This window comes from Halichoerus grypus, chromosome 1, assembly GCF_964656455.1.
Source record: "Halichoerus grypus chromosome 1, mHalGry1.hap1.1, whole genome shotgun sequence".
Lineage (NCBI taxonomy): Eukaryota > Metazoa > Chordata > Mammalia > Carnivora > Phocidae > Halichoerus > Halichoerus grypus.
The window spans coordinates 184,802,058-184,818,751 of record NC_135712.1 but is presented as its reverse complement, the minus strand read 5'-3'; the positions used below and the strand labels follow the sequence as shown (position 1 = coordinate 184,818,751).

The following is a 16,694-nucleotide window of genomic DNA, read 5'->3' as shown; positions in this document are numbered from 1 at the left end:
TTGGAAGCAACCAAGATGGGGAAGGTGAATGGATAAATTGTGCTACAACCAGACAATGGAATATAATTCATGCTTAAAAGAAATGAGCTATTAAACCAGACAAAGCCATGGAAGAACCTTAAATGCATATTACTAAGTGAAAGAAGCCAATCTAAGGAGGGTGTATACTCAATGGTTTCTACTGTTTGACATTCTGGGAAAGGCAAAAGAAACTATATCATTTTAATGGTTGCTAGAGTAAAGGGGGAGCAGGAATGGAATGAATAGGGAAGCACAGAGGATTTTCAGGACAGTGACAATATTCTGTATAATGATGGATAACTGTCATAATACATTTGTCTAAACCCATGGAATGTAGAACACCAAGAATGAACTCTTAGGTAAACTATGGACTCTGGGTGATAATGATGTATCAATGTAGGCTCCTCAGTTACAACAAATGAACCACTCTGGTGGAAGATGTTGATAACGGGAGAGGCTATAGTCGTGGAGGGGTGTAGTGGGGGCAGTGAGGAGTATATAGGAAATTTTTGTACTTTCCTCTCAATTTTGCTATGAATTTAAACTATTCTAAAAATATTTTTTTAAAAACTCCAACAGGTAGCCATGGATAATTTCTAAATAGCCAAAGTCATCATCATTACCAGACCTAGGTAGTATGTCAGAGCTTGGGGTCTGGGGTCCATTGGCCTGAAGTTCACTCACAGTCCAGTTATGTCACCAAGAGCAAGTAAGTTAACCCTTAAGTATAAAATGGGTATAGGGTCTTTGGAGGAGTAAATGAATTCTGCCTAGTATCTGACACTAGCAGTTAATAAATGTTAATTCTTTTTAACAAACCCTATAGGAGATTCTGATGCACTGTGCTGAATGAAAATGACATTTTATTAAAATGTCCCATTTTTTCCTGTGAGGCCCTTTCTAAATCTTATGACATTCAGCTATACATTGAGCACCAGTCACTCTTGGAACTCTTCCACTATCTGCATAACTGTGAACCTTACCATGCTAAGAGCATAACATACACACCATGTCACTTCTCATTTAATAAAGCAAATTGCTGCATGCAAGGGTAGTTATTCTCATTTGCAAATTTATATCTAATTAGCTCTCTAAAAGCAAATTGCAAATTGGATCCAAGCAAATCATTCCTGGAGTACTTGCTCTGGTGAACTAAAATGAATAGTGGGTCCATTCTGCAGCTGGCCAGAGATGCTGCATATGGCAACAAAATTGTGTCTGCATGTTTCCCAGAAGAAATTCTTCCTGGTTGCCTGCAGGTATATCGTCCTTCTTTCCACAGTTTGAAGAGGATTGTAGTTTAGTGACAAAATTTTTATGAAGACTAAGGAGGCAAAAGGAAGCCAAGGTGGGAGAAAGTAAATCTCCAAGTGACATTCAATCACATGGGGAGAGATAGTCAAGTCAGAACGAAGACCTCAGTGAAGTTCATGTGGTACAGGTGGAAAAATAAAGGGTGGACAAATGGACATCATTTGTGGGCAAGAGGCAGATCTCCTGTGGAAGAGATAGTATGTCTTGTGGACAATGGTATGTGGAAGAATTTAATTCTAAGCAAACTAGGCATAAAGAAGTGATGAGAAGCAGAATCCTGACTCAGAGCATCCATGTCCTCCTTTTTTGATATCAATGTCTCAGTTTCCTTTGAGGAATCTTCTACTCTATGTGGTTTAGGTGCTGCTGATACCAGTCCCTTCTCTGGTGGGTGTGGGAGGGACAAATGACTCAGGTGCAGCCAGAGTGAATTTTCGAGCTTTCACTGAAACACTTTAGAAAGTCATTTTCTTTCTATATGGATGCCAAACTGATAAAGATGAACCCAGGGCTGCTAGCATCACCCAAAGAAGGAGCCTGCGTGAGAATAAAACCAACATAGAAAAACAAGAGTAAGGAATTGAAGAGAGGTGGCTTTGCTGGGTCATTGTTTGAGAATCTGCAACCATCCAGGCATGAATCCCCTGGACTTTTCAGTTATAAGAGTCAGGAAATCCCCTTTTTGCCCCAGCCAGTTTGAGTTAGTTTCTGTTACTTGCAACTGAAAAAGTCTGACTCATTGCTGACCCAAAGGGGAAGTCATACCTACTTATAATATGTAGTACTTTCTCCTCAAACACCAAGTAGCATTGATGTGATCTCTATATTGGTCTGTTGTGGCCATATTTTCCCAACCACTTCCCCCACAAAATCAGCATACCTGCTAGACAAGTAGGATTTTACTCATAGAACTGCAGAATGTTGGAAAATCAGAGCTACTCTAAAAACCTGGGACACGTGCAGAAAACACACTTCCTGATAGCACAGTCCCATTCCCCTACTGAACTCTTGAGGCATGTATTACAAACTCACATTCCTCTCTTTAGTAATCAGGCTAAAAATATCTTTCCTACACTCTCTGTGTAGAGATTGAGACACATTGCTCAAAGCTGTTACACCACATATCTGTAGCAAACTCTAAGCTAGTCAGTCAATATTTGGACCCCGTGGAGAGAATCTCAGGGGAGAATTCAGCCCCCACACGCCAACCTGCCATTTTGTCTGTTGGGAGTGACTCATGTCAGCAACTCGGTTTCTCAGTATCTCAATAACCACTTTATTATACAAGGGTGATACACCTTATGCTCTAGAGAAGTTCTTTTTTTTTTTTTTTTTTAAGATTTTATTATTTGACATAGAGACAGAGTGAGCACAAGCAGGGGGAGTGGCAGGCAGAGGCAGAGGGAGAAGCAGGCTCCCCACAGAGAAGGGGGAGCCCGATGTGGGACTCGATCCCAGGACTCCAGGATCATGACCTGAGCCGAAGGCAGTCGCTTAACCAACTGAGCCACCCAGGCGCCCGAGAAGTTCTTCTGAGAAGCTGTACAAACCCAGGTTTGTTCACTCCAGATCTATGATCTATGTATTACACATGATCATTTCAGAGATGATCCATTTCAAAATCTTATGAATTGGCAGTTGGCAAGGGATTCCTACTGCTGTGTCTTCTGATATGACTTTTGCAATCATCATCACATTTTTGTAATCCAGGGGGGCTATCGTTGGATTTAGCACTTACTATGTACCAGGAACCATGTTAAACATTTTACAAGCACTGACCAATTAAATATTCACAAAACCCCATGACCTAGAATCTATTGAAATCTCCAATTTACAAATGAGGAAACAGGCTCAGAAGAGTTGAGCCAAATTGCCAAGATCAAACACTTAGTCAATGTTGAAGCCAGGGCTAAATTCTAGGGCCATCTCTTTGACTCCCCATAGTCCATGTTCTGAATGCCTACTCTATTCAGACTCTTATGAGAACTTTGGTATTTTATCTGGAAACAGCAATTTTCATTTTTATAACTTGAAAACAATTAATAAGAGAATTTGAAAATAATTGATCAGGCACAAGTGTAGCACAAATACACAATAGTAAGAGTGATTTAGCACCTTCCTTGTGCCAGGTACTGTGCTAGGCTTTGGGAATACAGCAGAAGACAAGAGAGACACAATTTCTGGTCTCATGAAGGAGCACAGACAGACAAGCAATGACAGAGGAAGGCCCGTGGTATTCTGGGGGAAGTTGAGGGTTGGGCAGTCTTCCATGCTGGCATCTGCTCTGCTCTGCTGCCAGCTGGTGACAGGCACTTGACAGAACTGTTTGCCCTTTGGGAGCTCAGTTTTCTAATCAATAAGAGTAAGGTTGGGCTACATGATCTCTAAGCCCTCCTCCAGTCCTGCATTTGATGAGTTACAGGCTCTCCTCCTGGGTTCCCCAAGGGTAAAATATGTAGGCAGACACATGCTAAAGCATAAATTCTCAAACTTAACGAACATCAGAAAAGACTAGGGAAATTGTTAAAAACAAAGACTTCCAGACTCTCAGGTAGAGAGTTGCATCCAGAAGCTCCAGGATGGGGCCCCAAAATCTGCATTTTTAATAAGTCTCCTGGGGATGTTGATGTATGAATTGTGATTTGAAGCCCTGGTATTCAAAGCATTGGCAGCTCTTAGGAGCTTATCAGAAATGCAAATCTTGAGTCCCACCTAAGAATCAGAACGTGCATTTCACCAAGGTTCCTGGGCTGTGTTCATATATACTGAAATGATTCTAGAAAGGGGCCAACCTGGTTAATCTGGATGCCATGCTCAATCTCAATACCAAAGTAACCACAGCACACCCTTACCTAATTGTTATTAGTTTAATTTCTCTATAATTGCTACTCCAAAAAGCATCATCTGGAAGGGTGTGTTTCAAGTTACCTTTGGCAGAGCCCTAGTCTCCAGTCCTCCAGGGCCGTCTGGGGGTAGGGACTGTGTGAGGCAACCCAGACTGAGCTGGCCTCCAGGCTACAAACTCTCCTCCAAATGGAACCACTCCACTTAGATCAATTTTAGAATTGTAGTTTGATTTTCTTTGAAAAGAGGGTTTTGTTACTTTAAATTTTTTCTCAACAAACATCATGTCCCATAGTGCCCATCAATGCCATTAGTACCTTCCCCATGATACCCAAGAGATGGGCTTAGGGAATGAACCTGGTTCTGTTTTCTCATATGCTTCCCTTGGGGGCAGAAACATGACCTTCAAAATGTCAAAACCTGCTCCTTTTCCCAGGAGGACTGTTAAGTTACTTTCCTACCCTATGTTAATATGCAATGACCAAGAAAGACACTAATATGGAAAATTCTGAATTCAGCTCATATGCCATTTCTAGTTTATCTTCTAACAAAAGCTCTGTGTATCTTTTCTTAAATCAAAATGTTCCCACCAGTCATTGGGAATTTGATCTTAAGGTAAACACGAGCAGTCCAGATCTCTCTTTAGAGCAAGTATGTTGGAGACATCTGTAGTGATTAGCATTGCTTGGTGTCTCTGGAGTTGGAGAGTCTCAGAATTTACTTAATAAAGAAGTCAGAAGAGGCACAGGAAAAGATAACTTCAGTTTTATTAATACGTCATGACTGGTTCTCACCTGGGATACACCTAACAATCATCTGGGGAGTTTTGAAAAATCTTGATACCTAGGCTATATCCCAAATATTTACATCCAAATTTCTGAGAGTAGGTCTCAAGTTTCAATGGGTCCCTAGATGATTTCAGTGTGCATGTGAGGTTGAGAACCACTAACCAGTGTACCAGATATGGGAGCATTGGAGACAGAGTCCTGTAAGTCCTGTCCTCTTCCCTTTCTTGGTCCCTTTCTTTCACATGCAGATGACCATTCATTTATTTATTCAGCAGTTATTTATTGAAAATTTACTATGTACACAATTGGAACTGGGAATTAAAAATTTAAAAATCCCGTTCTTGTGGAGCTAATAGTATACTAACAAATTTTTCTTTTCTTTTTAATTTTAAGCATAAAGAGGTGCTATAAAGAAGATTAACTAGGGTATTGGTGTAGTATGTAAACCCAGCCTCTCTGAGAAGGTACAACTGGGTTCTAGGTTGACATCTGAATTTTGGGAAGGACAGAGCTAAAGGAGGATTTAGGGATGAAGCTCTTACACAGAAGGAACAATAAGTACAAGTGGCTCCCAAATGGGAAGGAGCTTGGTAAATTGAAAGGACAGATTAAAAAGTCAGAGTGGCTGGAGTGCAGTCAGTGAAAGGGTAAAGTTAAAGGAAATGAAATCATAGTGGTAGCCAAGAACCAGGTAGTGTAGGTCTTTATAGGCCATAAAAAAAGAAAGTTGAAGAGATAATCTGATTAACTTTAACAGTGGAAAAATATCTACACAAAAGATCATACCAATCTCATGAACAACAGCCAGTATCTAACATAACACTTTTGAATTTTATTTTACTTTTGATTTTGGCAAGGGATGGGACAGGGTTGGTACTGCTCCTTGGGGACACATATTAGAATTGCCTGGGAGAGGGGTTCATTCAAGCTGTATGACATACACTGTCCTTCTTAGCCATAGGTATGATTCTTTTACCCTCCCCTAGAGGTGTGACCCTTACCCACAGTGAGCAACTACTAACAGGAGTAGGCTATACACAGTGATGTCAAATAACAACAATAGGCACATTCAGGATTTTTAGGTCTATACCTTCAGTCCAGCTCATTTACCATAAATTTCTGTATTCTCTAAGTATCTCTATCAGGATGTCCCACAACACCTCAATCACAACATGACCAAAAGTGAACTCATCTTAATTCATAAATAGAATGTATCTCCTCCTATAATCTCTATATCAGTTGGTATCAAAAGACTGTGGTTGAGGCTGGATCATCTGATGATTCTTCACTTACAAGTCTGCTGCCTGGTCTAGGGTGACCAGAATACCTGAGTGGGAGCTCATCAGGTCCCTCTACTCCCCTGTGGTTAACTTGGCCTTCCTCACAGCATGGTGGTCTCAGATTTGTTGGACTTTCTATATGGCAGCTGACTTCTCCCTGAATGAGTATTTCAAGAGACAGGATGTGGAAGCTGCCAGTCTACTAAGGCCTGAGCCTGAAAATAGTCATAGCATCACCTTTTCAATATCCTCCTGCTCAAAGCAGTTTCTGAGCTCACCCAGATTCAAGGGTAGGAATCAAAGACTCACCTCTCAATAGGAGAGATGTTGATAAATTTGTCGCTATGTTTTGTCTACCACAATATATAAAGCATCCATACACAGAATGTATATATATATATGTGTGTGTATAGATACACATACATACAGCATGTGGTAAAAACATATATCACTGGAAACATATTTATATATACAGCATGTATATTATACATACATTATGTATTATAATATATATACAATCTATGTAATTATATAGAGTGTATGGTACATAGTAAACTATAATCTTTCAAATAGAATCTACTATAATAGTAACTAAATGCTATCCCAATTACCTTATAGTGATGTCCTACAATCTTTTCATAAACTTAGTAGAAGACAGGATCAACAAATATGGGGAGGAAATGGGAAGAATGATCAACATAAGCATTAAGAAGAAACATTAACTTCCCTGTCAGAGGCATGAGTCACTCTCTATTAATTGGGCATCATTGGACTTAAGGAAGTTGCTGTCAAAATCCTTCCAATGCAACCACTGTGAGGTTGCACAGAAGGGGAGGCAGTGAGGGAGACTCACCTCATTGCCAATGCAGGGTGTTCTGAATGCTTTTGTGTAAAAGGTAGCACCATCAGCAGGGAACAGGATATGCCAAAGTGACAGTGAGTCACCAAGTGAAATCATGGCTGCTTAGGTTCTGATGCCTGCCTTGCTGGCAGCAATAAAATTCTTCCAATGTCCTACCCCCTCCATGGAAAGATCAAAGAAGTTTCATCTTAGGGCATATACATGAGGAGAGAAGAGAACTTGGTGCCTCAACTATTTTTTATTTTATTTTAAATTCCAGTACAGTTAACAGACAGTGTTATTCTAGTTTCAGGTGTACAATATGGTGATTCAACACTTCCATACATCACCCAGTACTCATCACCACAAGTGCACTCCTTAATTCCTATTGCTTATTTTACCCATTCCCCACCCACCTCCCCTCGGGTAACCATCAGTCTGTTCTCTATAGTTAAGAGTCTGTTTCTTGGTTGTCCCTCTCTCTTATTTTTCCCTTTGCTCATTTCTTTTCTCTTTTTTTTTTTTAAGATTTTATTTATTTATTTATTTGACGGAGAGAGACAAAGCAAGAGAAGGAACACAAGAGTGGGAGAGGGAGAAGCAGGCTTCCCGCTGAGCAGAGAGCCCGACGCTGGGCTCGATCCCAGGACCCTGGGATCATGACCTGAGCCCAAGGCAGACGCTTAACGACTGAGCCACCCAGGCACTCCGTTTCTTTTGTTTCTTAAATTCCACCTATGAGTGAGATCATGTGGTATTTGTCTTTCTCTGGGGTCTGACTGATTTTGCTTAGTATTACACCCTCTAGATTCATCCATTCAACTACTTTCATATAAGACTATTATTGGCTTCTTTTTAAGGGCAAGGATGACCTACAATTTTTCTTGAAATATATTATGAAGGAAAAGTGAAATTGAGCCAACCTAAACAAGTAATATATTAGATTTGAAAAAAAATTCATTAAGACTTGGGTTTACCCCAGGTATGTAGGGCTAGTAGACATTAGAAAATCTAATTGATGTAATTCACCACATTAATAGATTGTGGTATGGCCTCTTGGCATCATATCCTTGTATAGTCCTTTTGGCACTGAATCTGGGCTGGCCTGTGACTTCCTTTAACCAACTGAATGTGGCAGAAGTGACGCTGTGCCAATTTCAGAAACATGCCTTAGGAAGGCCTGGCAGCTCTCACTGTACACTTTGGGTCACCATGTAAGAAGCCCGCTACCCAGATGGAGAGAACTTCCAGAGGCCAGAGAGAGAGAGAAAAAGAGGCCTTGAGACTATGTGGAGAAAGACTGGCCCAGCCATCCCAACATTCCAGCTGCACTGGGACTTCTAGCCATCTCTACCGAGGTGCTAGACGTGTAATAAGCCATCTAGAACATCCCAATGTCCAAGCTAAGCTACCACATGACTGTAGCCTCAGATATGTTCTCACTGTGACTGCATAAGAGCACCCAAACAAGAGTGGCAAAACAACCATCCTGATGAGCCCTCTCAACCCACAGATGTGTAAGGGCTAATAAAATGGTAGTTCTTCCAATCCACCAAATATTGGCATGGCTTCTTATAAAATAATAGAGAACTGAAACATGAAAAGAAAATACTCATAAAATGATCTCAAAGAGTGCAGAAAAAGCATTTGAAAAAAATTCTACATTCATTCATGATAAAAAAGAAAACCCTGCAGCAAACTAGGAATAGAAGGGACCTAGCTTCCCTAATCTGATAAAGAAGAGTCACAAAAAGAACCCCACCAGTCCTCATACTTGTAGGTGTAGTCCCACTCTGAGATCAAGAAAAAGATAAAATTCCACACTCTTCCTTCTAATCAGAATTATACAGAAGTTTCCAGCCAGTGCAGTGAGGCAAAAAAAAAAAAAGAAAAAAAAGAAAAAAGGAAAAAGAAAGAAGAGAAAAGAAAAGAAAGAAAAAGAAAAGGCATAAAGATTAAAAAGGAAGAAAAAAAAACCTGTCCCTTAAAAATGATGATTTTATATGTACAAAACCTCTAAAAAACTACAGATACGTTATTTGTATTAATAAAATAATTAAACATGTTTTCTAGATATCAATATAAAAAATCAATTGTACCATATACTAGCAAACAAAAACTACTTTTTTAAAAAAATAACATTCATAATAGCATCAAAAATGCATAAGAAAAAATCTCATTGTTTTAAGACTTCTCCTGAACAAATTATAAAATATTTATGGACATTAAAGAAGACCTAAACAAATGGTCATAGATTGAGAGCTTCAATATCATAAAGATATAAATTCTCATCCAATATAATCCTAATCAAATTTCTAAATTTTTCAGTGATATAGTAAGCTGAACCTAAAATGTATATGGAACAGCAAAGGATGAGTAACAGTCAAGAACAACAGTATGGAAGCATGTGTCCTGCCAGAGATCAAGAATTACTACGTCAGAATTAACTGTGGAAAAGGACAGGTAAACAGACCAGTGGAAAAGAGCAGCAAACCCAGAAACAGACCCATGCGTATAATATGGGCATATGCCAAAGGTAGCATGGAGTCTAGAAGGGAAAGGACAGACTTCAACAAATGTTTCTAAGACAATGGGTATCCATATATTTTTAAAAGAAGAAGAAAAAAATACATATATATATGTACATATACACACACATAAGTATAATATACCTCCACATAACATCCTTTACATAATAATTCCAATTAGTTTCTGATTTAAATAGAAAATAAACCATTAAACTTATAAGATAATATAGAAGAATGTTTTCATGAATGCAGTGTAAATAAGAATGTCTTAAAATATAAAGAACAAATAAGGAAAAGGTTATATATTTGACTACAGTAAAAAAAAAAAAAACACTATTAACAGAGTGAAAATCTATAGATTGGTGAAACACATAACCAATGAAGGGCTTATTCTCAGAAGACAAAAAGAACTCTCCCAAAACAATAAGAAAAAATAGGCAAGGGGCGCCTGGGTGGCTCAGTCGTTAAGCGTCTGCCTTCGGCTCAGGTCATGATCCCAGGGTCCTGGGATTGAGCCCTGCATCGGGCTCCCTGCTCCGCAGGAAGCCTGCTTCTCCCTCTCCCACTCCCCCTGCTTGTGTTCCCTCTCTCGCTGTGTCTCTCTCTGTCAAATGACTAAATAAAATCTTAAAAAAAGAAAAAGAAAAAAATAGGCAAGACAACAGAAAAAAGTCTGCAAAAGACTCAAGTCTTTTGTTTTACAAATGATCGATAAATAAATATATGAAAAGGTACTCTACCTCATTAATAATACAACATATGCAAATAAAAACCAAAATAAAATGCTATTGTGTACATCTACTAGATTGAGAAAAAGATTTTAAAGTCTGAAAGTACCAAATGCTGGGAAAACATAGAACATTGGGAATTCTCATACACACCTGGTATAAATAATATAGTCATCTATTTGTCTATTATCTATTCAAGTTAAAGACATATTCAGGAAATGACAGATGTTGGCGGGGATGCGGAGAAAGGGGAACCCTCCTACACTGTTGGTGGGAATGCAAGCTGGTGCAGCCACTCTGGAAAACAGTATGGAGGTTCCTCAAAAAGTTGAAAATAGAGCTACCATATGATCCAGCAATTGCACTCCTGGGTATTTACCCCAAAGATACAAAAGTAGGGACCCGAAAGGCTACGTGCACCCCGATGTTTATAGCAGCAATGTCCACAATAGCCAAACTGTGGAAAGAGCCAAGATGTCCATCAACAGATGAATGGATAAAGAAGAGGTAGTATATATATACAATGGAATATTATGCAGCCATCAAAAGGAATAAGATCTTGCCATTTGCAACGACGTGGATGGAACTGGAGGGTATTATGCTGAGCGAAATAAGTCAAACAGAGAAAGACATGTATCATATGACCTCACTGATATGAGGAATTCTTAATCTCAGGAAATAAACTGAGGGTTGCTGGAGTGGGGGGTGGGGTGGGAGGGATGGGGTGACTGGGTGATGGACACTGGGGAGGGTATGTGTTCTGGTAAGCGCTGTGAATTGTGCAAGACTGTTGAATCTCAGATCTGTACCTCTGAAACAAATAATGCAATATATGTTAAGAAAGAAAAAAAGAAGAAGAAGAATGTAGCAGGAGGGGAAGAATGAAGGGGGGGAAATCGGAGGGGGAGAAGAACCATGAGAGACAATGGACTCTGAAAAACAAACTGAGGGTTCTAGAGGGGAGGGGGTTGGGAGGATGGGTTAGCCTGGTGATGGGTATTGAGGAGGGCACGTTCTGCATGGAGCACTGGGTGTTATGCACAAACAATGAATCATGGAACACTATATCTAAAACTAATGATGTAATGTATGGGGATTAACATAATAAAAAAATTTAAAAAAGAAAAAAAAAAAAGACATACTTATCCCATGACTCAATGATTTCAACCTTGCGTGTGTACCACAGAGAAATGGGTGCACATGTGCACATGTGCCCTAGGTTGACTGCACACTGCAGTAGATCAAAACTGGGATATCCACCCTGAGTGCAATGGATAAATTACAGTATATGTACACAATGATATACCATGCAGCAGTGTAAATGAACATACTACATGGATAAATCTTGCAAACATATACTAAGCCAAAGAAGTCAGATACAAAATTATGATTCCATTTCTATATAAGTTCAAAAACAGATAGGAGTATTTATTCATGTTAGGTAAAACTAAGAAGAAGAGAAGGATATCATAATGGTTACCTCCAGGAGAGTCCGAGGGAGTTGTGACAGGGAGAGGCTCATGGGCTGCAGCAATGATCTTTTTTCGGCCCCGGAGAGTAATTATATCAGTGTTCTTTTTTTCTTTCTTTTTTTATTGTGGTAAATATATATAACGTCAAATTTACCATTTTAATCATTTTTATGTATACAGTTCTACAGAATTAAGTACATTCATACCGTCATGCAGTCATGGATGTCCATTTTTACAATTGTTCAATAACTGTAAAAAATGGTTTATGCACTTTTCTGTATTCATTTGATCTCACAAGAAAAGCAGCAAAAACAGTACAAAGCCAAGGGTGTGTGCAAAGACTCATTTACAGAGGTATTAATCATAACCCTGTTTATAATAAAAAAAACAATCTGAAACATTGAATCACTACACTGAATTGCATGAAGGGATGGATCAAACGTCAACACACACACACCTATGGAAGGGATTTCCTGCAGCCTCCAGAAATAATATCATAGAAGAATATGCCATGGCACGAAAAACAACTGAGGTGTATAGTGAGGTGGAAAAAGATGTTTATAATACATCACGCACAGATACTCCAGTGTTTTAAAATAAACTACAAATATTTATGTAAGGAAAAAGACTAGGAGAAATACATTATAATATTAACTATAATTCTATTTGAGTAGTGGTTTTATGAGTGACTTTTGTTTTCTTTGTTTTGTTCATTTGAATAGTTTCAATTTTGAGCAATGAATATGGATTAGTTTTTAAGGGAATAAAAAAGAGACATTATATTCTACTGGGAAACAATAACGAAAAAAGACACTAGAGATCTCCAAATGGGAATATAAACCTGGTATTAGCTTATAGGTATATCTGGAAAACACCTGGAATTCTACCAGCGCCCATCAGTCTATTTGAATATAACTTTCCCCTGTCAGTTACCTCTTTCCTACCTGGTTACTTTTCCCAGAGTACTAGCTCTGACAGTAAAATGAAATTCTGGCTGTCTGCTTTGAAAGAAAGTAGAGCAGTGGAGGTAGGGGGATCCTCTGAGAACAGCCTGCTCCTAATTGAAAGGAAGTGAAAATCCTCCAAACATTGCAGGCACAGTTGATGGATCATCCCTCAGTTCTCCTCCATCTGGTCTGCGGCCTCTTACAGAAACTAAAACAAGAAAAATGAAGTGTACCTGACACAGGAAATGAGGGTAGTCATTTGGATGATAGAGCACCCGCTCCCCATAATATGCTTGGAGTGAGGTGGACAGTGGAACAGAAGGGGCCAGTCACAGTCCTCATATCTGACTTCATGCTGGGTAAGTAGACACCAAACAATGGGCAAGTAGAGAGGACCCCACAGTCAGTACACAAATATGCCTCATAGCCAGGTTGGGTCACCTGTGCATACCTGTTAGCTCATCAGAATGGAATTCCCAACTGGTAAGCTGTGGTTGAATGCTTTTCCCCATGCTAGCGATCCCCTAAGGGGACAGTATTTCATCAATTTATAAAATAGGAGAATTCACAGAATATTTTATGGCAGGTAAAGATAGTCAAAAACCATGAAGTAGAAAAATAGTAATAATTCATTATGTATATGTGTGGCATGCAACTATTATAATTTGCATTATACATGTCTATAATATGACAAGTCATGACATATAAGAGATTGGAAAGTATTGGAACTACTATAGGTTATCTTCACATTACACAGAGTCTGAAGGAAGAGAAGGGCTGGGGGTGGGGGGGTACAGAGGGGCTTATGGGTTAAGGTACTATTTTTTAATTGAAGTCTAGTTATCATTAATAGGTGTCCTGTAAAACAGGGGTGAAATGAATTTGGGAAAAGTTAAGTTAGATAAAAGTACACATGGTTTTGGGAATCCCTAAGGTCTTTAATTGACTAAAATGCATATGACTCTCCAAACATAGAAATAGTATGGAGTTACTGTGCAAAACCTTTTTGACCATAGAATATCATCTAAGGAATTCACGTTGGAAATTGCTTCAGTAATCTTTCTCTTGTTGCTTTCTCCACGTAGGAGAGAGACACTATGCTCTTCTTTCTCACTGACTTCACTGGATGTGTGATATGGAAGGGGTTTATCTCCACACAATGTTTCAGGCCTTTCCTATCTGATGATATGGTTGTCCCCACACCAGCTTTTCCTTGTATTTATGGCAAGTGATAAACCTGATAAAGCTCAAACTACTAACAAGTATCAGGGGTTTTCATCAACCAGACTAAGTCCAGAGCCTTTGCAAAATGACCTCCCAGAACCCACAGGTAGTCTGTTACGGGAGCTGTTAATACAGTGCCAGAGAGTACAATTTGTCTTAGTTTTCAGTGTATTTTCTTTCCCAAAAGGAAACAAATGGACTCAAAGAAAGGAATAGAGAAATGTATAGAAATACCTTAAAAATTGCATCTCCATAATTTTGCAAATAAATGAAGAATGAATGCATAATTTATCTATGTACACTTACATGCTTATCCAGTTAACTGTCATTCTCTATGGCACTCTTGATTTTCTTTGAAAATAATGGAATATAAATACTCAGAGAAATTGGACAATAGAGGGAGTTTAGTTAAGCTATAATGAGGACTAAATTGATTAAGAACATGGCTAGGTGTTATGTGGTCTTCTTCACCTTTTCTAAGCTGCCAGGTAGCCTTTTATTTTGCAGTAATGAAAACTCCAGCCATACGAGCAAAATTCAAATGAAGTCTATCTGCCAAAAGAAATAGAACTGAGCATTTATTCTCTGTTCCTGCTTCCACTTGGAAGATGCCTTTTCCCCTAAGAACACTTTTAAAAGGATATAAAAGTGGCTATTTTTGGCCAGAAGCAGAAAATGAAAGACAATGGAGAAAAAATATTAGCTCAGCTTTTCCAGGCTTGAAATAATGTGTGATTTTTGCTGTTTTTCCAACTTTTGAGAACAAGTCTGGTAGAATGCTTAATTCATTCAGCTTGTGAATCACCTTCCCTTTGTGGGAATATTAATGCCCAGCTAAAATTCCTCCATATGAGGAAAGGAAAAAAATTAAATGCAGCAAAGCTAGGAGTACATTGGTAAATAAAATCATTCTGTCTCTACCTCATTAATTCTCCCTTCATCCTTTGGAGGTCCTGCAAACTGTAGCAGTGCATCATTTAAATGGTACCTTCAGGTGTTTCACCGAAACATAATTAAAATTGATGTTGTCATCTGACGTTTCCTTGTGCAATTTGTCTAACTCCTTGCAAATGGCAAAACAAAGCTCTTCATTATGACTTTGTCTTTCTTCAAGGAACTGCCCAAGATTTTCTCGATGTGCTCTGGAAAACTAGCTAACTGAGAGAGAACTTAAGGGTCCCTATAGGGATTTCCTTAGCAATATATCCAAGTGGTTCATTTGAATGGACCTGACATGACAGGCAAGTTAGTATCCCCGAGACATCCCATTCCATTGTAGAAAAGCATAATGAATTTTTTTAAAAATCTTCCTTACATCCTTACATTTATTTACTCCCTCAAAAGATATGTATCAGGCTCATATTATGACTCTCCAGTTAGAAATAAGGCTATGATTGCTTACAAGCTCCCATTCCTTAGTGGAGCTCACAGTCCAGCGGGAAGGCAGACATGAAACTAGTAATTAACAATAACACATGAGGAACACATCAAGAGGAAGTAACTGGTGATGTGGATTTAACCTGCAGGTCAGGAAGGTCACCATCCCTGAGGAAGTGAATTCAAGAAACCTCCTGAAGGTTGCTGAGTGGAGATGCGGCTGAGGAACAGACCAAGTTAAGGGAGAGATACGGGCTGTAAAAGAGCTAGGCCCTTGCCTTCTGTCTTTCATACATTGATCCAAGTTTTGCCTTTAGTTTCACATAGACTAAGACTACTTGCTCCCCCTAGAAGACTACTAATAAGATTTATTTTCTACTATTTTCATTCATTTCGTGTTTCTTTAGAATATAATGATTTAAAAATGAGAACTAGTATTTGTTGAACATTCACTTTGCACCTAGCCCACTGAATTCTCACAAAACCTTTTATCCACATTTGAGGGAAACTGGAGTTCAGAAGGTTACCCAGGCAGGCAATTACTGAGCTAGAATTCAAAGCCACATCTGAGATGGTGATGTTCAAATATAAGATTTTAACCAGTTTACTGGGGTTTCTTCATGTTCAGATCCTACCAACTACTTCATCAGAATGATAGGGGTGGTGTTTGGGGATGTGTTAAAAAGATTCCCAGGGCTCATTCAGCTGTTTTGAGTCTGAATCTCTGAGGATGTGGTCTGCGAATTTGCATTTTAACAAGTTCCCCAGGTGCTTCCCTTGCATTTGAGAACCACTGAACTTCATCCCAGTTCCAGGCATGAGAAAGAGAGAAGGGGGTGGGGTGAAAAGGGAGAGAGAGAAAGGAGGCAGAGACACCATTGCTGATGCACTTTACTCTCGTCCATGTTCTTAGAGTGCTCTTCTGCCTATTTGGCAAAATGCTGCAATGCAGAATGGTTATGATTTTCAAACTGCAAATCATTTAGCCTCATGCATTGGCAAGATGTCTCAGCAAGGCACAGAGAGCTGCTTATTCAGGCTTCAGCCAAGCTGTGAAAAGTGAGGCTTTTTCAGAGGAAGTGAGATAAGACAAAAACTTACAAAAACAAACATCCTGAGGCTGGTGTTCAAAAGGCCACTGGCAAAATCTATAGTCTAATGTGAAGTGAGCTAAACAAACACATTACTGGGCCATCCAGGAAACGTGAAGCAGATGCCTGGAAGTGGGATGTGTGTTTTCAACCTGGGTAGAAATATCCTGGGGAGTGATGATATGGAATCAGACACAAAGTTCAGATAAAAACAACAAGGGGGGTTTGCAACAAGGCAG

The 16,694-nt window shown here is 39.2% G+C and overlaps 1 long non-coding RNA gene across 1 annotated transcript in view; it reads left to right on the top strand.

Annotated features, from left to right (window-relative positions):
• The first annotated feature begins 624 nt into the window (after positions 1-624).
• Positions 625-16,694, top strand: part of LOC118536533 (uncharacterized) — a 213,194-nt gene continuing 197,124 nt past the window's right edge. The window contains exon 1 of the long non-coding RNA XR_004917728.2: positions 625-730. This is a non-coding gene — a long non-coding RNA (uncharacterized LOC118536533). The remainder of the gene's footprint in view (positions 731-16,694) is intronic.